We start from the raw sequence: 7,305 nt of genomic DNA on the forward strand, positions 1-7,305 counted from the left end.
CCTTACAGCGTCCTCACAGCCTGCCAACCAGATTGTTAGCAAACTGCCTACCGTGGCAGGTGGTAGTTAAATTAACTATTGGTTGCTCGGAAAGAGCAACATATAGCGCACAAGGCTCAATAACATGGAAGCGCCTGCCATCGTAGGACAGTGGTGGATCGCTTAACCGCCGCACCACTGCGCCAGGAGAAGTATGAGGACTACCAGGGGTCTGTGAATGTAAAGTAGAGAATGACCGCTTGCATATATGGGAAGTAATCCATTACGCTTTCGCGTTACCTGTCTCTTCAATTTTTTGTTTTGCCGAAACAGATGGGCGCCTGGTTGCAGTTAAAGATTTGTAGCTGGCCATCAGTAACCGTCATAGATTCAGTACATGCTATTATTAACGCGACTAACTGATTGAAGCCCATGTTTATTCCACATTAAAATGCGCCGAAGGCGCTACGGTGGAAGGGAATGTTGTTAAGGAGAAGGGGTAAGGCTGCCTCCTTTTTATTAAAACTTCCTGGAGGCAGCTAAGTGGAGGCTGTGTGCCTCTCGAGAGCGTTGCGGAGCCGTTCGTCAACCAGCTACGCCTCAGAGTCATGGATGAACACGAGGAGTGCCCGCCAGAGCTCGATGGCACAATCTGGAGACGAGGTATCGGGGCAGGCCCAGGTCCAGATGGAAGAAGTCCACGGCTCCTGCTTAAACGTGGCCAGCACTCGAAGGCGAGGTGGTGTGTACAGAGGACATTCCCAGAACAGGTAGTTCATATTCGCACCGCAGTTGCACCTCGACCAGGAACCAGATACAGGTGGCATCCTGCCGTCCCAATGAAAACGGTCCACCAAGAAAGGATTAAGAATGGTGCCTGTTTGAATCCGCCGCAGCAGGACCGATTCTCTTCGCGTGAATACCACCAGAGCAAGCGCAGATATAGAGAGGGGGTTGCCCACAGCAGTGAGGAAGGCGGCGCAAAGTGGTTTCGTCACAGGCCTCTCCGCGATCAGATCTGCTACCTCAGGTGTGGTAGCGACGGAACGAGGAGTATCAGTGCGAGAGAGATCAGCGCGTGCTATACTCTATGAGCCTTCTCGTTTCCATGGATACCCAAGTGCGCGGAAAGTGCGAAGTGCGCATGTTACCGAATGGATGATTACATGCTGACCGCGTTCGCGAAGCAGGCATGCGTTATGCCTTATGTTCTGCATTATAGGGTCCATATAAAGAACGCTGGCGCATGCCCGGTAGGCAGCTTGAGAGTACGTGCACAGACGACGGTGAATGGGTTCAGTTTCAGAAGAAAGTGCGAAAGCCGACTGCAAATAGTCTGAAATGGCCATTAGTTTGGCTCAGCTACTAGACTGCGCTCCTGCCGATGTATGGAGGGGGGGGATCGGCCCTGATTCTCTGTTGTCTGGTAGTACCACGGAGTCGCATAGCAAGTGTGGCTGCTGCCGTCTGCAGGAAGTGCAGCGTCCGTGTACAGAACACGTTCAGTTGAGGGGAGTGAGCGCCGCGCCGCATTCGCAGATGCGCATCGATATGTAGTGGAAGTGGCTTCCCTTCAGTGAGTGGCGTGGTTTCCTGCTGTGGCGTCTTGCTCGGCAAAGTGGGAAATGTGTGTACATGGTGCCTGAGGATCCGCCTGCGTTTGTGCCGCGAAGTCGCGTTTGGTGCGTGTGGGTGCGCATGTCGAGGAGCTCTGAACGGTCATTGAGCTTGCTGAAGCTCTTGAGCGCATCAAGGCGTGTGTACCCCGAAAGTCCTGTGACAATGTAACTGGCCTCATTAAGTAAGCAGTCAAGCGCGACACTCCGTACAGTAACAGGATGATATGGCAGCCCGTACATGATGCGGCGACGAGAAAAAGTATTGTTGTGTTTAATGGCACGTAGGCAGCTATGGCCATCATGCGCCAAGCACAAGGTATAGAAAATTTTTCTGCAGAACTTTATAAAATTTGCAAAAAGTGATTGGTGGTGTAGACGGCCTAAAATGTTTGTTTTTCTACCTAGTGATGCCAAAGAAAAGACAAAGCTTTAACGAAAGTCGAGTAACCTCTGCAACTATCATTGCATGTGCAAGGACGTTGAGGCTCCCAACCAATCGAATAAAGACCACAGCCTTCTTCTCAGAAATGAGAAAACAGCTGAGGTGTGGTTAAAAAAGTCTCTTCTTATAAATTACTCAATATTATCAGATCTACAATTTGTTGAAAACTGCTGTCTTTAAAAACATAAAAATATGTGAAATGTGAGCAAGTGCATCTTCACCTAAGAGTGGAATTTCACCTAAGGGTGAAATTGCCTGTGTTCAGTGTAAAAAACTTCAAAATACATTTTCCTCAGTGTTCCAAGTTTTCTACATGAAAATAAAACATGGTTTATTGTTAGCTCATCTTCGCATAATTCACATTTGGGCTTCTCTTATTTCGTCAGTAGGAAATTATGTGTTAGATGTGTGGGTGTTATACGGACACGGCAGATAATCACTTCCTTGAAACGCTCTCAGCGGGTGCAGGACTTCCATTCTCCTAAAAATGGTTTTACAAAGTGTATATTGTAATTCGCTTCATTGTCCCAAGCGGACTGCCATTTTTTGCTTTTTTACAATTTACCGAGTTCATGCAATCCTTAAAGAGAATATTTTCTTTTTTATTTGCTTGCCACGAGCCTTTGAAGCCCAGAGTTCTGCTCTCTCGTTGTGTCAATTCCGAGATGACTCGGCACCCAGCAAAGTTTTATATTTTTTCCTTGAGCTATGACTTTTGTTATGTTGTGTATGATGTCACCGTGCATCGGAGTGATTGCATTTGTTAGAGTGGAGAGCGGCAAGTAAACTGAGAGAGTGTGTGTAAATAATACTGTTTCTGAGGTTCTCATTCAGTATTTTTCTTGAACTATGACTTTTGCTATGTTGTGTATGATGCCACCGATCATCCTTCTCTTCATAAGCACATCATTTAATACTAGACTTGCCAAATGTCTCATTGTTTGTACACCATGAAGTTACTTTGAATGGCACTGAGACAAAAGTAAAAAGAAAGGAAATCAGAGCTAATGCGACAGTGCAAAGCAGACGTTCAGAAGAAAAGCCGTGCGCGTTGTTGCGCTAATTAAGGATTGGTCGGCAGCGTTCTGAAGGTCACACGTTCCCCTATGAAATGGAAACGGCCAAAAACCATATTTATATTTGGCTATGAGGCCTTAGCATGCCTGAAATGTCATCATAACACGTAGGAATGTAAATTAACTATGCTTTATATAAACTGCTGCAATATACTGGAAATCGAAGCCATGACCCATGGGTTGCAAGTCAGATACGCTACCCCTAGGCCAAAGAGGCACTTTCGTTCTACTTGGTTAAGGAAAGAGTTCGAGTGTCTTCATGTGTTTCACGTGTTCTAGTGTGCCTGCTTAAGCATGCTAATGAGTATGTGTGATTAGAAAGAGGCGTTAATTACGAAAGATTGCAGCAAATAACCATTAACGCTGTGGCGTCATACCCTTAAGGGATAGCTTTAGCGTCACCCTATTTTTAGCACGTTGCCTACAAGGTCCATTCGGCGGTGCCAGTTTCCTAATAACTAATAATTTTGCGACGACTGAGTGTCACTGGGTCGGACGCGCCAAGGCAGAATGATAGCTTCGCCTTACGGCACTTGGACAAGACTTGTCGCAGTAGCGGAAATACTGATGTCCGAAACCACAAAATCCGCACCAGCGCTGGTAGCGCCAGTTTTAGACGTGTTCGCTATGCGTGCTTCCCATTCGAAACTTCCAGCATAGAGTTCGATTAACAACACACACATATACCTGATCAGATGTTTAGGGGAATCCACCAAGGTGGAGTATATTTGTAATAAGGGTGCATTACTCACTGGCATCCACCCATGCACAGCCATACGACTACAAAGAAAAGCTATACAGTGTTCTCAGGAACTTCGCGGTTGAAGAAAAATTGGTCCTGGTCCAGGGTACGAACCCGGGACCACAAATTAAGCGGAGAGTCACTATTACTGCCGTTTCGAGCATGTCGAATCCCCCCGTCCCCCTCTTTCGCTACCTCTTGCTCGCGCCTCCGCTTCGGTCCTTCCCCAGTGCTTCCTACTGCACCACTACTCCTGGCTGGCAGAAGTGATGACGAAGAAACGTTTCCTCCTGCTTACAAACTTAGCAGACAGGATGCCGAGCCACCGAGTTACAGCCAGCGTCTGCAACTCAAGTCGCCGGATCTTATCGCACTCTTTTGTGGCATAAGAAGTTTTCGGAGCATACAATGCCTGGTCACATAGCATCTCCAAGCCGAGTGCCACAACTAGGCTTCCTGTAGACAAAAGCACACAAAACCAAAAAGCACGCATATAAAGAAGCATAAACGCAGCCAACTGTTCTCCAGTTTCTGTTTTGGCATGCTAGAAACACGATGCTATTCAACTACCCCACAATAACAATGATGCTTGCACTGCACGCCTGATTTTACAAATCTTACAATGATGATACAGCTCTCGACAAATCAGTCGCACGCTAACACAACTAAGGTTCTAGCAGCGATGAGAAACTATAATTAATATGATTTAACTTTTAGAACGAGTACAAACTTTCCTTTCCTTTATTGATCCATCTTTATCGACGTTCCCATCGTAGCGCTTCTTGACGTCATCCGGGAGTTTGCGCCATGTTTCGTCCGAGAAGTATGCAGGCTTCCAGCGATAGTATTCTCCGGTGGGCACTTCTGATAACAAAATCAATAGAAACGGAAGAGCATTGATAAATGTCGCACACGAGATTAAGTGTTTCCTTACATTGCAAAAATACGCGCGCAATGCGGCCCTGATGATAAGCCGTGCCACTGCTTCCTGGCAGCTACAGCTTCTCAGTCAACAGTGAACCTATGCTGCTGCAGTGAAGCAGGGTAGAGTCCGAGCGGGAATCTCTATTGAATATCCAACCACATGCAGCCTTTCTCGCATGCAACACTCCTGTGCGCATATATCGCTATGCATGACCCAATCCTTTAAAGGACACGAGCTCACATGACAGTTCCCGCAATGAAGACGACAGCAGCACGGTAAGGGGTTGCCTGAGGAGAAGAGGTTACGAACAGAGGAAAGCCGTTTTAATCGCGGGCACCTGCGTCTACCCTGTGGTAGTTTGACGGAGAAAAGTGTTGAAAATTGGAGCGCCACAATATCTGGGAAACTCAAAAACCATGCACACCTTAGGGCGTATGTGCTGGTAACGCTTTCACCAGTCATCTTTCAAGTGGCTGCTGTCGACACACAAAAATGTGGAGCGTACATGGCATCAACTGGATCTAACTGCAATGATGTAAATTTCAGACATAAAGTATACCTGCTGTGCACTGTTTACAGCTAAGGAAGCTCTTTTGATGCATGAAGTGTGCATTGTTATAAATCAACAGGCCTCGTGGAGAGAATAGTAATTCTAGACCTCACTCTTCTGAAAATTCGGACTTACACAGACGCTACAAAAGCCCCTGTACGGAGATTAAAAGCAGACCCCATGTGCTCTAAAATTTGGACAAAGGCTGCACCGGTAACGGCGCCACATCGCCACCATTACTTCTCCACCTGCTTGCTCGCTTCCGCGCCGGTTTCTGCTGCAATTCATCGTTTAGATTGAATACATTTCAAACCTAGCGCTCGCCTTATTCGGCTCGAGCGCCGATGCCCTAGCCCCGCCTGTAGGAACCAAGTGTAGTCTTTCACATATCTAATGCGTGGTGCATGTCCGTAGCATTCCTTATAAGCTCATGCCGAACACAACCAAGGGAGGAGACACGGAGAGGACAAGAGAAACAAGTGTCCCGCCTTTGCCACACGCCGCGAGCTACCGGGAGCAGCTTTTCCGGCAAGCAGACAAAGCGATGATGTCGATGATTACAATGGCTATTAATGTCAATAAATATCATGAAGATAACAGTACTGCTGGATCATGATGGCGTGTATTGATAGATGAGTGCTTGTGCAAAGGGGCTCAGAATGCGATTTCGCAGCGATAGCTCTTAGTGCCAATTCTCTCGTTTCGTGGCATGCAGATGTGTCCTTACAGCAAGACATATGAAATCATTTAAAGAGCGGCAATACTGTTAGAGGCGCGACAGGCGACATCAGGGTCGATATAAAGGCAAGCTTTAACTGCGCATCGTCTAATGTTATCGACATGCTTCCATGCTCCTCTTGTCCGAAACAATATATCGGGTAAACCGGGCAATCAATGAGCGCCAGAATAAATGTCATCGAGCTGACAGCAAGGAGCCTACAGAAGGCAAAGGCTGAACAATTTATTCATCATCATCATCAGCCTGACTACACCCACTGCAGGGCAAAGGCATCTCCCACGTCTCTCCAATTAACCCTGCCCTTTCCCAGCTTCATCCACACTTTGCCTGCAAAATTCTTAAACTCATCCCCCCATCTAACCTTCTGCCGCCCCCTGCTACGCTTACTTTCTCTTCGAATCCACACCGTCATCCTTAAGGACCGGCGGTTATCTTGCCTGAACCGCGCCGTAAGAGAAGCGATAAAAGAGGGACTGCCAGAAAAAAAGAAGGGAGAGGTGCCGTAGTGGAGGGCTCCGGAATAATTACGACCACCTGGGATTTTTAACGGGAAAGGAGGGGCTGACAGAGGAAAGGAAGGAAAAGGTTGGTAGTGAAGGGCTCCGGAATATTTTCGACAACCTGGAATCTAACGCGCACTGACATCGCGTTTGCCCCGCCGTGATGGCTCAGGGGTTAGGGCGCTTGACTACTGATCCGGAGTTCCCAGGTCCGATCTCGACCGCGGCGGCCGCGTTTCGATGGAGGCAAGACGCAAGGCGCCCGTGTGCTGTGTGATTTCGGTGCACGAAAAGAAAGAGCACGCGTCGGTCGACTGGTTCCAACTGGGCCACTAGCACTGCTACAATAGTGCGGTCGAGCGGCTGGCAAGAAATCGAAGCAGCCACTGTGCAATACAGTTTAAGCGTCAGAGGCATTTCTGGGAGTCCAATGTGCGCTCATCCATACTGCAGAGCCATAATCACCACAGGCGAAAAACAGGATACGTTTCAACTGTTTTTTGTTCGCCTTACATACCTTCCAAGCGACACGAACAGATTAGTCGAGGAACAAATTTTGTTTCAGCTGTGGATGCCTGATTTCCGGTTTCACACGGATTATTAATGCGTTACTGCAAACGGAAAGGGCGAGCGATGTCCGTCATATAGTAAGTGGCAGGTGGCCCATCCTCCACATCGCTTAGCCCAGAAATTCTGTGCAAGCGCAGGTTTAAAGGATTGCACCTACGCACTT

General features: G+C 47.7%; 1 pseudogene; it reads right to left on the reverse strand.

Moving 5' to 3' along the window:
• Nucleotides 1–518: 518 nt before the first annotated feature.
• LOC144135945 (uncharacterized) lies at nucleotides 519–6,484 on the reverse strand (annotated as a pseudogene).
• Between the last annotated feature and the right edge of the window lie 821 nt (nucleotides 6,485–7,305).

Source organism: Amblyomma americanum, chromosome 1, assembly GCF_052857255.1.
Source record: "Amblyomma americanum isolate KBUSLIRL-KWMA chromosome 1, ASM5285725v1, whole genome shotgun sequence".
NCBI lineage: Eukaryota > Metazoa > Arthropoda > Arachnida > Ixodida > Ixodidae > Amblyomma > Amblyomma americanum.